We start from the raw sequence: 16,902 nt of genomic DNA, 5'->3' as shown, positions 1-16,902 counted from the left end.
GAAGACTGCGAGTCACGCTTGACAACTCCATCAAAGGCAGTTCCCTGTCCATCACGGCTTCCCAGGCTGCAGACACTGCTACTTACCTCTGTGCTACGGATACACAGTGCTCACCAGGCAACTGCAGCCCCAACGCAAACCCTGCCAGAGCTGCCTCTTAGAAGCCGCAACAGTGTGTAGACTTGGTGGTTATGTCTTCCCACAAAGGAGAGTCTACAAACAGCTGGCAACAGGAAAGGGAGGCCTGTCAAATTCCTGATGTTTTGGGCAGCATGTTAGACTAGGGTAAAGGGCATGAGATTTAGAACGGGAAACTGAAATACCAGCTTCAGCTCTGCCCATCCTGGCTCTGTGTCCTTAAGCACACCATCGGTGTAGCAGCCTTCAGTTTCCTCACTTTAAACAAAGGATTTGGACTCATGAGCCTAAAGACCCTTCAAGCTCTAATTTTACCAGGTCACTTGTGGAGGATGAGGAAGGACTTGTCAGTATTAGAAGGTCTCATCTGTTATATGTACAGCCCCCTCAGGACTTAGGTGGCTTTGAGATGCATGAGAGGATTTTTGCATTTCTCTAATTCTAATAGTAGATTCATCAGACATTAGAGTTAAAAAGGATCTTAGGACTCTTTCAACCAAACTTTTCATTTTAAAGCTGAGAAGTGAAAATGTTGTATAATAATAGATACAAAGATCTGAATCTTTGGAGTAGTAGAGACAAAGATCTGAATCTGATTCTCCCATTTGTTAGTTGTGTGATTTCCAAGCTTCAATTTCTCCATTAAAGAGATGGGAATTTATCAGGGAGTCATAAGCTTAACTCATACAAGTGAGAGATGTTCTCAGCTACCAGGTCCTAAAATGTTGTGTTTTGAAAGTGGATACTTCTATTATCACATATATAACAGTTTTCCATCCATTTTATTCTTGCTTCTGGTAAGAATAGTTTTTTTGATACATTTTTGATGCTACTGAAAATGTGTTTGTGGAGAAAGTGTATTTGTACTTATGTGATGCTTGGTGGAAAAGGTGGGGGAGGGCAGACGAAAGGTTGGTAGGACTGCGGTTCCCACATTCCAGAGCTTCAACCACCAACATCACCTATATCAGAATCACCTACAGCACCTTGAAGATCTGGGCTATTAGGCACTTACTCAATCAGACTCTGATGCACTGATGCATTTTTTTTTTTGCGGTACGCGGGTCTCTCACTGTAGTGGCCTCTCCCGTTGCGGAGCACAGGCTCCGGACGCACAGGCTCAGCGGCCATGGCTCACGGGTCCAGCCGCTCCGCGTTATGTGGGATCTTCCCAGACCGGGGCACGAACCTGTGTCTCCTGCATCGGCAGGCGGACTCTCAACCACTGTGCCACCAGGGAAGCCGGATGCATTGTATTTTTAATGAACATCTTCTATATTAGTTAGAGACTGGGTCAGCTTCAAGTTACAAAAACTTCAAATAATAATGTTTTTAACAAGGTGGAGTTTACTTTCCTCTCACGTAAAGAAGCTCTGTCATATGTATCATATGCAGTCCAGGGCTGGTATACTACCGTCATCATATTATAAAAAATCAAGGGGTTTCCTTCTAGCTCTCTGTCTCTTGTTCTTAAAGTGTCACTTTTGTTTATATACTTGGCAGAAACTGCTAGAGATCCATCCACTTTATACACATTCCAGGCAGAAAGAAAGAGAAGGTCAAGGGGCAAATGAGTACATGCTGGCCATGTCAATCATTTCCAGAAAAACCACCCAATAGCTGCTACTTACATTTCACTGACCAGAGTGTTATTCCATGTCCCCACCTTTCTCCCGTCTGCAAAGGAGTCTGGGATGTCAGTATTTTTTCAGTCTCAGCATGTTGTCACTCACATCAAAACTGTGGTTCTATTAGTAAGAAATAGGAGAGAATGGGCATTCTTTAGGCAAATAGCAATTTCTGCTATCCTCAACTTAGGGTATATTAAGACTCATGGGGGTTTTGTTTCATAGTTATTCATTTTTGAAATACTATATCCAGTCTATCTCCCAGTTCTGTTGACTTTGCTTCCTAAAGGTCTCCAGAAGATGTCACAAACCCCACACACTAATTCACCTCCACCATCCTAATTAAAAATCCATTTTAGTCCCTTGCTCCCCAGCATGTGACACACCCCATCATTCTTCAATGTAGTCCTCTGTACCACAGTGAGAATGATCTTGTCAGAGTGCAGATTTGAGCATGTGAATCACCTGGATCCCCATTTGCTCTTAGAATAAAGAGAAACTTCTTTTAAAATTTTTATTTATTTTATTTTTGGCTGCATTGTGTCTTCATTACTGCACGCGGGCTTTCTCTAGTTGTGGTAAGCCAGGGCTACTCTTCGTTGCGGTGCACAGGCTTCTCATTGTGGTGGCTTCTCTTGCTGTGGAGCACGGACTCTAGGTGCACAGGCTTCAGCAGTTGCAGCACGCATGCCAGGCTCAGTAGTTGCGGTACACAGGCCCTAGAGTGCACGGGCTTCAGCAGTCACGGTGTGTGGGCTCAGTAGTTGTGGCTCATAGGCTCTAGAGCGCAGCCTCACTAGTTGTGGTGCACAGGCTTAGCTGCTCCACGGCATGTGGGATCTTCCTGGACCAGGGCTCAAATCCGTGTCCCCTGCATTGGCAGGAGGATTCTTAACCACCGTGCCACCAGGGAAGTCCCAAAACTTCTTAATATGACCTACAAAACCTTGCATAACTTAGGATCTTGTTACCTCTCCAACCTCATTTCACAATGTACTCCTAATCTCTCTCCCTCTCTGTCTCTCTCTCTCTTCAATACTGGTATTATTTAAGTTTCTTTTTTTAAAATTAATTAATTAATTTTGGGCTGCGTTGGGTCTTTGTTCCTGCGTGCGGGTTTTCTCTAGTTGTGGTGAGTGGGGGCTACTCGTTGTTGCAGTTCGCAGGCTTCTCATTGCGGTGGCTTCTATTGTGGCAGAGCACGTGCTCTAGGCGCACGGGCTTCAGTAGCTGTGGCACGCAGGCTCAGTAGTTGTGGCACGTGGGCTCAGTAGTTGTGGCTCATGGGCTCTAGAGTGCAGGCTCAGTAGTTGTGGTGCACAGGCTTAGTTGCTCCATGGCATGTGGGATCTTCCTGGACCAGGGCTTGAACCCATGTCCCCATTCATTGGCAGGAGGATTCTTAACCACCGCACCACCAGGGAAGTCCTTAAGTTTCTTAAAAGTACCTTTTTCCTACTATATGACCCCTTCATAGCAACTGTAGGTGATTTCTTATTTATTTTCCTTTTCCTAAATTTTTTTCCTCCCTTCAACAGAGTAAAAAAAATAGTAAATGCCTATTCATTCTTATACATCTGTCCAAGAGTCTCTAGCTAAAGGAAGCTCAGGGGGCATTTTTAGAATTATAGACCTCTGCATTTTCACATTTGCAGTTTTCCCTTATTTCTTTGATTATTTGATTAAGACCTGTTTTCACTACTACTTCTGTGAGTTCCTTAATGGTAGCGTCCATATCTGTGTGTCTCACCCTTGAAAACTCAGCATCAATGTATCTTAGGCATTAGGATCATCTAATTTCCTTCTTCTTCTTTTCTATCCATTAATGTATTCTTTATTTTAAGTCTCCTCAAAAGGATATGATAATATTTATTAAAAAAAAGAAATCTTTGGAAGTTTATGGATACATTCTTTTGGCATAGCAGGGATTGGCAAAGCACAGCCCACAGGGCAGAGCAGCCTGCCACCTGTGTTTGTAAATAAAGTTTTATTGGAAAACAGCCATGTCCATTTATTTATGCATTGATCATGGATGCTTCGTGTTATAAGAGCACAGTTGAGTAGTCACGACAGAGACTGTATGACTCCAAAACCTGAACTATTTACTATTTGACCCTTTACAGAAAAACTGTTTGCCAACCTCTGGGGTGTAGGAATAACATGGGAATTTTTAGATTTGCAGTTTTCTGTTTGATAGGAACAAATTATATAATAAAAGCATATTTCTAATCATCTGTATTGCCAACTTAGAATACTCCCCTTAGTTTTGAGGCCTTTGTGTTCTTTATGTTATTTTATCAAATGAAAGACAAATGGAATAACGGCACTTTACAAATAAAAGCATCTCCATTCTTTAAATCGATAAAAGTGTTCAGAATATTTTTTAAATATTTAAAAAATTTTTACTGAAGTATAGTTGCTTTACAGTGTTGTATTAGTTTCAGGTGTACAGCAAAGTGATTCAGTTATACATACGTATCTATTCTTTTTCAGATTCTTTTCCATTATAGGTTATTACACGATATTGAGTATAGTTCCCTGTGCTATACAGGGATCTTGCAGGGCAGTTTGTCTTGCATAACACCTGAGCCAAGATTTTCTTGACGATTCCACCAAAGGATCAAGAAACTAGAGGAATAGTTCTGTCAACTTTTATGTAACTCCAAACAAAACCTCCTGCTGCTTCTCAGCCAGCCATGCTGTTTGCTTTCTGCATACTGCATAATGGAGAATTTAACAGTTATCATAGTTTTAATGGTACTGGAGGATGTAGTCACTGTCCTCACCTAACAGGGTGGATGTCTGGACACCCACCTGAAGGTAAACACTGCCTTCTTCCCTAACATTCTGGAGTCCTGCACACTGGGTGCTGGACACTTGAGCATTGGGAGTTAAACATCAGGATAAACAGGCCAAAGAAATGGAGAGGGAGAGAAAAGAACAAAAATAAATCTAAATAGAGGAAATAAAGTATTCAAGCAGGTTTTATTTCCCTGGTGATAACTGCATCAGCTCTCTACTTCCAGTCTGAGCCTTCATTCCACATGGCTGGGTCCAGGCTAGTGGGAGTACAGGCAGGGCATAAGAGTTGTTTCACTTACCTGCTCCTCACTCAACTGAAAGCAATTTGACATAGGAATCGTGTCTGGTTTTGGTTTACACATTGTAGACAACTCTGTAAATTTTCAGAATGAATGCTTGAGCCTAGGGATTCCTGAACATGCACAATAATGTAAGAGTACCTAGGTGGTCTGCTGAGCCAGAGAGTCTTGCCAGCAGGATAACTACTCAAGACCCTAATTTTAGTAAGAGCTAAAGAAATAGATCATTTTAACTGGTGAGAAAATCTATGTAGGTGAATATGTATCATTTGAAGAAGACGATTCTTGTGTTCAACTGACTTAGTCATAGCCACTGTTACTAGACTGACAGCATTGCCCTGAGAGCCTGTGTAAGGCAACATCACAGGTGTCTGCAGAAACAAAGTCCCCATGCCTTAAAATGGTTGATGTGAGCAAGTAACAATGTTTTGACTTCGTGCTATAAATACAGTCATACTTTGCATAAAGTAAACCCAATCCTAGGGGAAGAATAAGCTATGAAATGACCCTGTCAAATCTTCTGCTGTGTTCACTTCACTAGCACAAATAATTGCACAAGAAATTAGATAAACAAGCTGACCGACACTGAGCAACCAGTTCTTTACATTGAGATTCCTGAATCCCTAATAATACAAATAAACAGGAAACAGATAAATACCACACACGTGCCTCTGGAATGAAGAGAGTCTGGCTAATACTATTAAGTATCGAAACTCTACTTCCTTAAAAAGTTACTTACTTGAATTAAAACAAGAATGTGACAAGAAGTGAAAAGAAGGTGTTTCAAAACAAATAAATGAAGTGGAGATAGGCAACCTTCCAGAAAAAGAATTCAGAATAATGATAGTGATCCAGGACCTCAGATAAAGAACGGAGGCAAAGATAGAGCAGATGCAAGCAATGTTTAACAAAGACCTAGAAGAATTCAAGAAAAAACACCGAGAAGAATTCAAGAACAAGCAAACAGAGTTGAAAAATACAATAACTGAAATGAAAAATACACTAGAAGGAATCGATAGCAGTATAACCAAGGCAGAAGAATGGATAAGTGACCTGGAAGACAGAATGGTGGAATTCACTGCCATGGAACAGAATAACAAAAGAAGAATGAAAAGAAATAAAGATAGCCTAAGAGACCTCTGGGACAACGTTAAACTCACCAACATTCGCATTATAGTGGTCCCAGAAGGAGAAGAGAGAGAGAAAGGAGCCAAGAAAATATTTGAAGAGAATATAGTCGAAAACTTCCCTAACATGGGAAAGGAAATAGCCACCCAAGTCCAGGAAGCACAGAGAGTCCCAGGCACGATAAACCCAAGGAGAAACACACTGAGACACATAGTAATCAAAGAGACAAAAATTAAAGACAAAGGAAAATTATGAAAAGCACACAAGGGAAAAACAACAAATATCATACAAGAGAACTCCTGCAAGGTTAACAGCTGACTTCTCAGCAGAAACTCTATAAGCCAGAAGGGAGTGGCACAATATATTTAAAGTGATGAAAGGGAATAACCTACAACCAAGATTACTCTATCCAGCAAAGATCTCATTCAGATTTGATGGAGAAATCAAAAGTTTTACAGACAAGCAAAAGCTAAGAGAACTCAGCACCACCAATCCAGCTCTAAAACAAATGCTAAAGGAACTTCTCTAAGTGGGAAACACAAGAGAAGACAAGGACATACAGAAACAAACCCACAACAATTAAGAAAATGGGAATAGGAACATACATATCTATAATTACCTTAAATGTGAATGGATTAAATGCCCCAACCAAAAGACACAGGCTCGCTGAATGGATACAAAAACAAGACCCATATATATGCTGTCTACAAGAGACCCACTTCAGACCTAGAGATACATACAGACGGAAAGTGAGGGGATGGAAAAAGATATTTAATGCAAATGGAAATCAAAAGAAAGTTGAGTAGCAATACTCATATCAGATAAATAGACCTCAGAATAAAGAATGTTACAAGAGACAAGAAAAGACACTACATAATGATCAAGGGATCAATCCAAGAAGAAGATATGACAATTATAAATATATATGCACCCAACATAGGAGCACCTCAATACATAAGGCAAATGCTAACAGCTAGAGGAAATCGACAGTAACACAATAATAGTGGGGGACTTTAACACCTCACTTACACCAATAGACAGATCATCCAGACAGAAAGTTAATAAGGAAACACAAGTTTTAAATGACACAATAGACCAGGTAGATTCAATTGATATTTACAGGACGTTCCATCCAAAAACAGCAGATTACACTTTCTTCTCAAGTGCACACGGAATATTCTCCAGGACAGACCACATCCTGGGTCACAAATCAAGCCTCAGTAAATTTAAGAAAATTAACATTGTATCAAGCTTCTTTTCCGACCACAACGCTATGAGATTAGAAATAAATTACAGGGAATAAAACGTAAAAAAACACAAACACATGGAGGTAAACAATAAGTGACTAATTAACCAAGAGATCACTGCAGAAATCAAAGAAGAAATGAAAAAATACCAAGAAACAAGTGACAATGAAAACACAATGATCCAAAACCTATGGGATGAAGCAAACGCAGTTCTAAGAGGGAAGTTTATAGCAATACAATCCTACCTCAAGAAACAAGAAACATCTCAAATAAACAGTTTAACCTTACACCTAAAGGAACTAGAGAAAGAATAAACAAAACCCAACGTTGGTAGAAGGAAGGAAATCATAAAGATCAGAGATGAAATAAATGAAATAGAAACAAAGAAAAAAGTAGCAAAGATCAATAAGACTAAAAGCTGGATCTTTGAGAAGATAAACAAAATTGATAAACATTTAGCCAGACTCATCAAGAAAGACGGAGAGGACTCAAATCAATAAAATTAGAAATGAAAAAGGAGAAGTTACAATGGACACCCCAGAAATACAAGGCATCATAAGAGACAGAAATACAAGGCATCATAAGACTCAACCAGGAAGAAACAGAAAATATAAACAGACCAATCACAAATAATGAAATTGAAACTGTGATTAAAAATCTTCCACGAAACAAAAGTCCAGGACCAGATGGCTTCACAGGTGAATTCTATCAAACATTTAGAGAAGAGCTAACACCCATCCTTCTCAAACTCTTCCAAACAATTGCAGAGGAAGGAACACTCCAAAACTCATTCTACGAGGCCACCATCACGCTGATACCAAAACCAGACAGAGATACTACAAAAATGAAAATTACAGACCAATATCACTGATGAATATAGATTCAAAAATCCTCAACAAAATACTAGCAAACAGAATCCAACAATACATTAAAAGGATCATACACCGTGGTCAAGTGGGATTTATCCCAGGGATGCAAGTATTCTTCAATATACACAAATCAATCAGTGTGATACACCATATTAATAAATTGACGAATAAAAACGATATGATCCTCTCAATAGATGCAGAAAAAGCTTTTGACAAAATTCAACACTAATTTATGATAAAAACTCTCCAGAAAGTGGGTACAGAGGGAACATACCTCAACATCATAAAGGCCATATACCACAAACCCACAGCAAACATCACTCTCAATGGTGAAAAACTGAAAGCATTTCCTCTAAGATCAGGAACAAAACAAGGATGTTCAGTCTCTCTACTTTTATTCAACATAGTTTTAGAAGTCCTAGCCACTGAGATCAGAGAAGAAAAAGAAATAAAAGGAATCCAAATTGGAAAAGAAGAAGTAAATCTGTCACTGTTTGCAGATGACATGCTACTATACATAGATAATCTTAAAGATGTCACCAGAAAACTACTGGAGCTAATCAGTTAATTTGGTTTAGTTGCAGGATACAAAATGAATGCACAGAAATGTCTTGCATTCCTACACATTAACAGCAAAAGATCAGAAAGAGATATTAAGGAAACAATCCCATTTAACATCACATCAAAAAGAATAAGACACATAGGAACAAACCTACCTAAGGAGACAAAAGACCTGTACTCAGAAAACTATAAGATACTGATGAAAAAATCAATGATGACACAAACAGACAGAGATATATACCATGTCCTTGAATTGGAAAAATCAATATTGTGAAAATGAGTATACTACCCAAAGCTTGATAGGGATTGCACTGAATCTACAGATTCAGTGCAATCCCTATCAAACTACCAATGGCATTTTTCACAGAACTAGAATAAAAAATTTCACAATTTGTATAGAAACACAGAAGACCCTGAATAGCCAAAGCAATCTTGAGAAAGAAAAATGGTGCTGGAGGAATCAGGCTCCCTTGCCTCAGACTATACTACAAAGCTACAGTAATCAAGACAGTATGGTAGTGGCACAAAAACAGAAATATAGATCAATGGAACAGGATAGAAAGCCCAGAGATAAACCCACGTACCTATGGTCAACTAATCTATGACAAAGGAGGCAAGGAAATACACTGTAGAAAAGACAGTCTCTTCAATAAGTGGTGCTGGGAAAACTGGACAGCTACATGTAAAAGAATGAAATTAGAACACTCCCTAACACCATACACAAAAATGAACTCAAAATGGATTAAAGACCTAAATGTAAGACCAGACAATATAAAACTCTTAGAGGAAAACATAGGAAGAACACTCTTTGACATCAACAACAGCAAGATCTTTTTTGACTCACCTCCTAGAGTAATGGAAAAAAACAAAAATAAACAAATGGGACCTAATGAAACTTAAAAACTTTTACACAGCAAAGGAAACTATAAACAAGATGAAAAGACAACCCTCAGAATGGGAGAAAAAATTTGCAAATGAATCAACGGACAAAGGATTAATCTAAAAAATATATAAACAGCTCATGTAGCTCAATATTAAAAAAAGAAGCAACCCAATCCAAAAATGGGCAGAAGACCTAAATAGCCATTTCTAAAAAGAAGACATGCAGATGGCCAAGAAGCACATGAAAAGCTGCTCAACATCACTAATTATTAGAGAAATGCAAATCAAAATTACAATGAGGTATCACTTCACACTGGTTAGAATGGGCATTATCAGAAAATCTACAACAACAAATTCTGGACAGGGTGTGGAGAAAAGGGAACCCTCTTACACTGTTGGTGGGAATGTAAATTGATACAGCCACCATGGAGAACAGTATGGAGGGTCCTTAAAAACTAAAAGTAGAACTACCATAGGACCCAGCAATCCCTCTACTGGGCATATACCCAGAGAAAACCATAATTCAAAAAGACACATGCACCCCAATGTTCATTGCAGCACTGTTTACAAAAGCCAGGTCATGGAAGCAACCTAAATGCCCACTGACAGACGAATGGATAAAGAAGATGTGGTACATATATACAATGGAATATTACTCAGCCATAAAGAGGAACGAAATTGGGTCATTTGTAGAGACGTGTATGGACCTAGAGACTGTCATACAGAGTGAACTAAGTCAGAAAGAGAAAAACAAATATCATATATTAACGCATATATGTGGGATCTAGAAAAATAGTACAGATGAACCAGTTTCCAAGGCAGGAATAGAGACACGATGTAGAGAACAAATATATGGACACCAAGTGGGGAAAGCGGGGTGGGAGGGGGTGGTGGTGGGATGAATTGGGAGATTGGGACTGACATATATACACTAAAATGTATAAAATAGATACCTAATAAGAACCTGCTGTATAAAAAATAAATAAAAGAAGGTGCTTCAAGAACACAGACACCTAAGTAAGGTCACCTATCCCTCATAAGGCTAAAGGTGTAAGGCTGCTGTTACCTAAGTACGGTTCATGGGCCCAAAGGAGGCCTTTTCAGGGTGGTTTACCAAACTCGATGAGTTTTCTCTCTTTTGTTGCAGATTAGTACTGCCCACAGGATTCACAGTGACCTACCCCCCCCCCCGCCATTATCTCTCTCTCTCACTTTTTGTACACGTCCCTCCTCTCTGGTACACTGGTCCACAAATTCTAGGTGCTTCAAGATTCCCAATCTCCTATTCCGTCTCAATCTCACAGTGAGACAGCTGGGCTATTTTTGGTAAATCCCTCCCGCACTGGTGCCGAGAAGCTGCCTCCATGAAGTAAGCTGGGCAATGTTCGGGCTCACCTCATCTGTTTTCCTTATCTCTGTGCTACCTGTAGTCCAATGTCTAAAAGTTGTTTCATACAGTTTGTCCAGTTGGAAGGAAGGTCAACTCTACCTTTATCAGTGAAGAAGTTACAGTAATTTGTTTTTATTGTATTTTACAAATATGTCATTTCATGATGGATAGGGATAAAATCCTTTTCAACCAACCACAAATTATTTGAGACCTGCCTTAGGTAATGTTTCCTCGGTGGCATGCTGAATGAGTCTTGGGGATGAATAGTAATTCAGGCAAAGGATTTGGGGAGATTAGGGAGCACTTTCTAGGCAGATGAATCCCTCTCTTACCCATGGGAGTCATGGAGACATATGCAAGGAAGAGACCTCTGACTATTCCAGTTAAAAATTCTGCCTGGGATTATTTGGGTAGCTAGAGATACTTGTACCATGCAGAAAATGATGGAAGCAACAACTGAATATTTCCCTAAGCATGCTCGTGTTTAGAGCTCTCTTCTGAGTCCTGTCCCATTCTCTTTTATCTATGCCTCAAGCTATTAATAATTTATCAGGAAAAAGAGGTCAGATATAGCTGTGGTGCAATTTTCAGGATGAACACCAGAGGGCGGGGTTTCCTACAAATGTGGTTCCTCTTTTTATTCAGGTGCTGGTTTGACTTGTTTACTTTGTAGCCACAAGAGAGATTACTATTGCTGTGCAGAAAGGGGCTCTCAGTTTCTAAGTGAGGAGTTTCTATAATATTCAGCTGCAAACTAGCCCCATTAGATTTGGTGTATTCTAGGGAGCAAGGACCATTGCCAACATGTTTTCTGCAACTCACTCTGTTCTTGTGATATTCTTAATATTCCGTAAGTAAGATTTTATCCTAAATGTTCATGATTTTTCATTTTCCTATAATTATAGGTAACTTTAGTTTTCTTCTCTGGCTGAAAACTCTATCCTTCTGTCCATTTATAACATAAAAAAGTGATTCTCTTGTAGGAGGGACCAATGGAGACTCAGTGAACCAGACAGAAGGCCCAGTGACTGTCTCAGAGGGGGCGCCTAGGACCCTGCACTGCACTTACCAGACCTCTGATCCAGGTTCCTATCTTTTCTGGTACGTCCAGTATCTCAACAAAGCTCCGCAACTCCTCCTGAAGGGCTCGAAGGCAAACCAGAGGGCAGAGCATCAAGGTTTTCAGGCCATTCTTGTTACGAGTGACAGCTCCTTCCACCTGCAGAAAACCTCAATGCAAGCATCAGACTCGGCTGTGTACTACTGTGCTCTGAGTGACACGGTGAGAGGGGCTGCAGGGGGAGCTGAACACAAACCCAAGGGGAGCAGGAGGGCTGAAGTGAGCAGCCTTGGGAGGAAGAGGTATATTCTCTCCTCGGGCAGTGTTTAGTTTATTTAGAGCTTTTCAGGAAAATAAATCAAGGTCAGATCCAATTCCTAGAAACCCAGGAGGCTGGGACTTGTTCTTCAGGGAGAATAGGGTGGATGTCAGTCTTAAAGAAGACCCAAGCACTGATCCCCAGAAGCATCCCTGTTCAGCCAGAAAGACTCCTCCCTTCTCTAGACTGACTTTCAAAAACATCTATTTTCTCTTAATGTAAGATGGATGTTAGATGTCACGGTATTAATATATTCATTTAGGGAAGAGAAAAGGAATAGATGACTAAAAGCTGCATCAGCTGAATCACAATCATAAATCAGCACAGGGATGCCAAGCAAATCATACACAAATTTTCATGCGGCTGAGACGTAACGCTGTTGAGGCGCTGCTCTCAGTGAAATGAGCCAGAGCTGCTGCAGCAGTGGGATGAAAAGGCATTTGTGATTTTTGAATGGCTACATTTTTGACATAAGGAACTAGGAATGCATGGTCTGGTGATTTTGCCTTCATTTTGACTATAGGATGGGATACTTGAAAGCAAGGTGTTTCTAGCACAGACTGACTATTGATTGGCATTAGACAGGTACAGCTGGACAAATTTTGTCCACCAGGAAACTTGCTGTGTGATAGCATTAAGCAGACAAGGAACTTTATCCAATGTAAATTTCCCCAGGAACCAATGCCTTGCAGTGAAGGAAGAAAAGTTATGATGACTGAGGGTAAATAGTTTGGTCTTCCTGTCTGGAAGAAAGATCTGTGAGCTTATTTCACTGTAGAGTCTGGCTGCAGGCCAAGAAAAGCCATACAAAACCATGGATGACTATTTGTTCTCAGAAGTCACCATAATCATAACAAATTGTATTGCTCATAAAACTTATGTCTATCCTAGATGCATTGGCTGCATATGGCAAATGGCTGCAGCACTGATATAATTGTTGTCAACTTAATTACAATAAAGTCTAAAGAGGCAGGTTAGATTCACCACCCATGTCAAAAAGCCATGACGTGCCACAGGCAAACTGACAGCAGCAAGTTACATTTCCTGTTCTGGTGCAGAAGCATCTCACACTTCAGTACTTGTGCGCGTGCCCTGTCAGGCACAGGGCAGGCATTTAGACCTGAATCTGAGACAGAACACAGCACATTTCACTCAGAGGAAGAGCTTCCAACATGGGGTTCCCTGGCCTGCTGAGAGTTGTCATAGCCTCCGTCCGCCTTGGTAAGGCTGGTAAGGATGGCCACAAACAGACTCAGCTCTACTCAGCTCCCATGTTTGGGGGTAGGGCAGGTTATTATTGTCTGGTGGTGTGTAGGAGAGTTGAGTAATGGGTAGAGGAATTAGAAGTCTTAGTCCTGTTTGTCCCTTGTAGCCCTCGGGGTTCCACCAGGAGAATCAGCCTAATTCTTTCTCTCTGTCTGTCTGTCTCTCTCCATATATATTATATATATAAATTTTTTTCTTCTCCCCAGGATCCATCACAGCCCAGAAAGTAATTCAAGACCAGCCAGAGGTTTCCCTGGTGGTGCAGTGGTTGAAAATCTCCCTGCTAATACAGGGGACATGGGTTCGAGCCCTGGTCTGGAAGGATCCCACATGCTGCGGAGCAACTAGGCCCGTGAGCCACAACTACTGAGCCTGCGCGTCTGGAGCCTGTGCTCCGCAACAAGAGAGGCCGCGATAGTGAGAGGCCCGCGCACCGCGATGAAGAGTGGCGCCCGCTGGCCACAACTAGAAAAAGCCCTCGCACAGAAACTAAGACCCAACACAGCAAAAATAAATAAATTAATTACTAAACTCCTATCCCCAACATCTTCTTAAAAAAAAAAAAAAAGAATTGAAAAAAAAAAAAGGACCAGCCAGAAATTTCTATGCTGGAGAAGGAGGATGTAACCTTGGATTGTGTATATGAAGCTAGTAGTTACAGTTATTATTTATTCTGGTACAAACAAACACCAAGTGGGGAAATGATTTTCCTTATTCATCAGGAGTCTTACAATGAGTGAATACAACAGGGGGTTGGTAGTTTTTGGACTTCCAGAAAACGGTCAGTTCCATCAGCCTTACCATCACAGCCTTGCAGCTTGGGGACTCAGCAGTGTATTTCTGTGCTCTGAGAGACCACAGTGATGCAGGTCCCTGTGGGAACCCCACAGAAACCTCAGATCTCAACGTGAGGTGTCTCCCAGCTATGAAAACCTTAGTGAGATTCTCGGGAAGGACAGGAGAAGGCAGGGGCCGTGTCAGCGGTGTAGGGGAGTTAGAAGTGGAAACCTCTCTCTAAGGAAAATGCTATCTCTCTGGCTCAGAGAACATATCTAAGTGTCATTCATCAAAAGCATCTTTATCTTCAATTCTTCATCTTGAAGTAGATCATTTGCCAGAAAAATTTAAAACTTTTTTATGGTGATTATATTAAAGCAAGTGATTTGGTTTAAAAAAATTCAGGAATATTTGGCCAAATCTGCACCTGAATTGTTAGACTTTTAGGTTCACTGCACAAATATTCATGCATTGCTGACTAAGTCTTGTCATTATGTTAGATCTGAAGTATCTGTTAAATGGCACTTCTTGGACTCTCCCTGTCCCATTGTCTCATGCTGTGCCATGAATGACTTGGAATGACGTACACAGAATAAATGTCACCACAAGTCTTGACACCAAGGAGGAATGAAGCTCTTCAGTTCGCTCAGAACCAGCCCCATTACCTGATCACATTCTCTATATGCAAGTTTAATGCAGATAAAATAGAATATCCAAAGAAGTAATACTCAAAACAAAACGGAACAACTCAAAAATTCTACTAGTCAGGAAAAACTGCTACAGAATCACATCTTATAGGATGTTTTCTATTCTGCGTTTTTACCCAACAGTATATTGTGGAATTATTATTTGCACAGCATTATTTACAGATCAAAATCACAGATTCTCATGGTGATATTCCAACGTATGATTTTTTTCTTTAAGAAGATGTTGGGGGTAGGAGTTTATTAATTAATTTATTTTTGCTGTGTTGGGTCTTCGTTTCTGTGCGAGGGCTTTCTCTAGTTGTGGTAAGCGGGGGCCACTCTTCATCGCGGTGCGCGGGCCTCTTCACTATCACGGCCTCTCCTGTTGCGGAGCAGAGGCTCCAGATGCGCAGGCTCAGTAGTTGTGGCTCACGGGCCTAGTTGCTCCGCGGCATGTGGGATCCTTCCAGACCAGGGCTCGAACCCGTGTCCCCTGCATTAGCAGGCAGATTCTCAACCACTGCGCCACCAGGGAAGCCCCCAATGTATGATTTTATAATACTTTTTTAGCAAATTCTGTCTTACTAGCTGTTTAGATTGTTTTACTCACAGTAACAAATAATGCTGGAATGAACACACGGGTATTTGATGATTTCCTTGATAATTCCCAGGAGGTGAAGAGGAATTTACCTTTAGTCTTTCTGGTATGGGCTCCCTGATCATTTCTGTGACCCTGGAGTATAGACATTTTCACTCTGCAACTACTAAACACTCATATTTTTCCTGTTACACAATATTCTGTTACATGAAGGCGTTGCTGTACAGTTTAGCTCCTAATGACTCCAGATGGCCTCAATTTCAGACAATTCTGTACCACATATGTTCAAAGTAGCTGTAATATAACATCTAAAAGAGTAATGTCTCTGTGCTATTGTGTGGTGATATTAGGTGGCAATTAACCTGGTGGATGTTTTCATCTGGAATTCCAAAAAGAAAGATATTCTTCCTTGTGTAAGGATTTTCTATCCCTACTATACAAAAAAACAACGATCCCAATACAGAACAACTTTCCAGAAAAGAAAGCATAAGTGTGTTGCGTGCGTGCGTGCGTGCGTGCGTGTGTGTGTGTGTGTCAGGGAGAAGAAGAGAGAGAGAGAGAGAGAGAGAGAGAGAGAGAGAGAGAGAGAGAGAGAGAACATGATAGACGTATGTAGCAAAGCCATGAAGTAATTAACTAAACAGTTGAATTTCGTAAAACTTATTGGAAGTAAGCAGTCTTTCAGAGACAACTTTTAATGAAGAAAATAGATGTAAGTAGTTTACAAGGGAATAAATCAAAGATTTGAAGCAGGAAAAATGTATCTTAGAATCTGGTGCAGGAAGCGGTATTGGCGAGAGGTACTCAAAGGAGGATTCCCAAAAGTTAGCAAAAATTTTTAAAAACACCAGACCGAAAATAATCAATGACCTATCTTCTTTAACAATTATTTCAATCTATTTGTACTTTGAAAGTCTGAGAAATCTTCTAAAATGTTGTGGATAACATGCATACCAGCTCAAACTGGAGCCATTGTAAAATCAGTCACTAGTCTCTACTTGATCCCTAACATCCCCCAAATCATATCCCGTCTCCTTAATCAATGAGCTGTCTAATCATAATCGCCTTTTTAAATTTTCTTGATTGTCACATAACTCTAATATTTCTAATATCTCCATCAGATTATTTAGCCAATAAATAAGTAAATGCCATCTGGGAAGGAATGCATTAACAGTGTGCCTGTAACTTGTTTTCTGCTTCCTCTGAGGTCACCTGAGGCCTTTGGGGTTTCCTGAGCTGAACTATTTGTGGA

The 16,902-nt window shown here is 40.4% G+C and overlaps 1 protein-coding gene across 8 annotated transcripts in view; it reads right to left on the bottom strand.

Annotated features, from left to right (window-relative positions):
• The window catches only part of SALL2 (spalt like transcription factor 2), an 802,697-nt gene that overhangs the window by 254,696 nt on the left and 531,099 nt on the right, over window positions 1-16,902 (bottom strand). For all 8 annotated transcript variants that reach the window (XR_013826964.1, XR_013826965.1, XR_013826966.1 and 5 more), the window contains one exon: window positions 1,781-1,886. The gene's annotated coding sequence lies outside the window, so the exon portion shown is untranslated. The remainder of the gene's footprint in view (window positions 1-1,780; window positions 1,887-16,902) is intronic.

This window comes from Stenella coeruleoalba, assembly GCF_951394435.1.
Source record: "Stenella coeruleoalba genome assembly, chromosome: 2".
Classification (NCBI taxonomy): domain Eukaryota; kingdom Metazoa; phylum Chordata; class Mammalia; order Artiodactyla; family Delphinidae; genus Stenella; species Stenella coeruleoalba.
The sequence above is the reverse complement of the archived record's forward strand: the minus strand, read 5'-3'. Positions and strand labels throughout refer to the sequence as shown.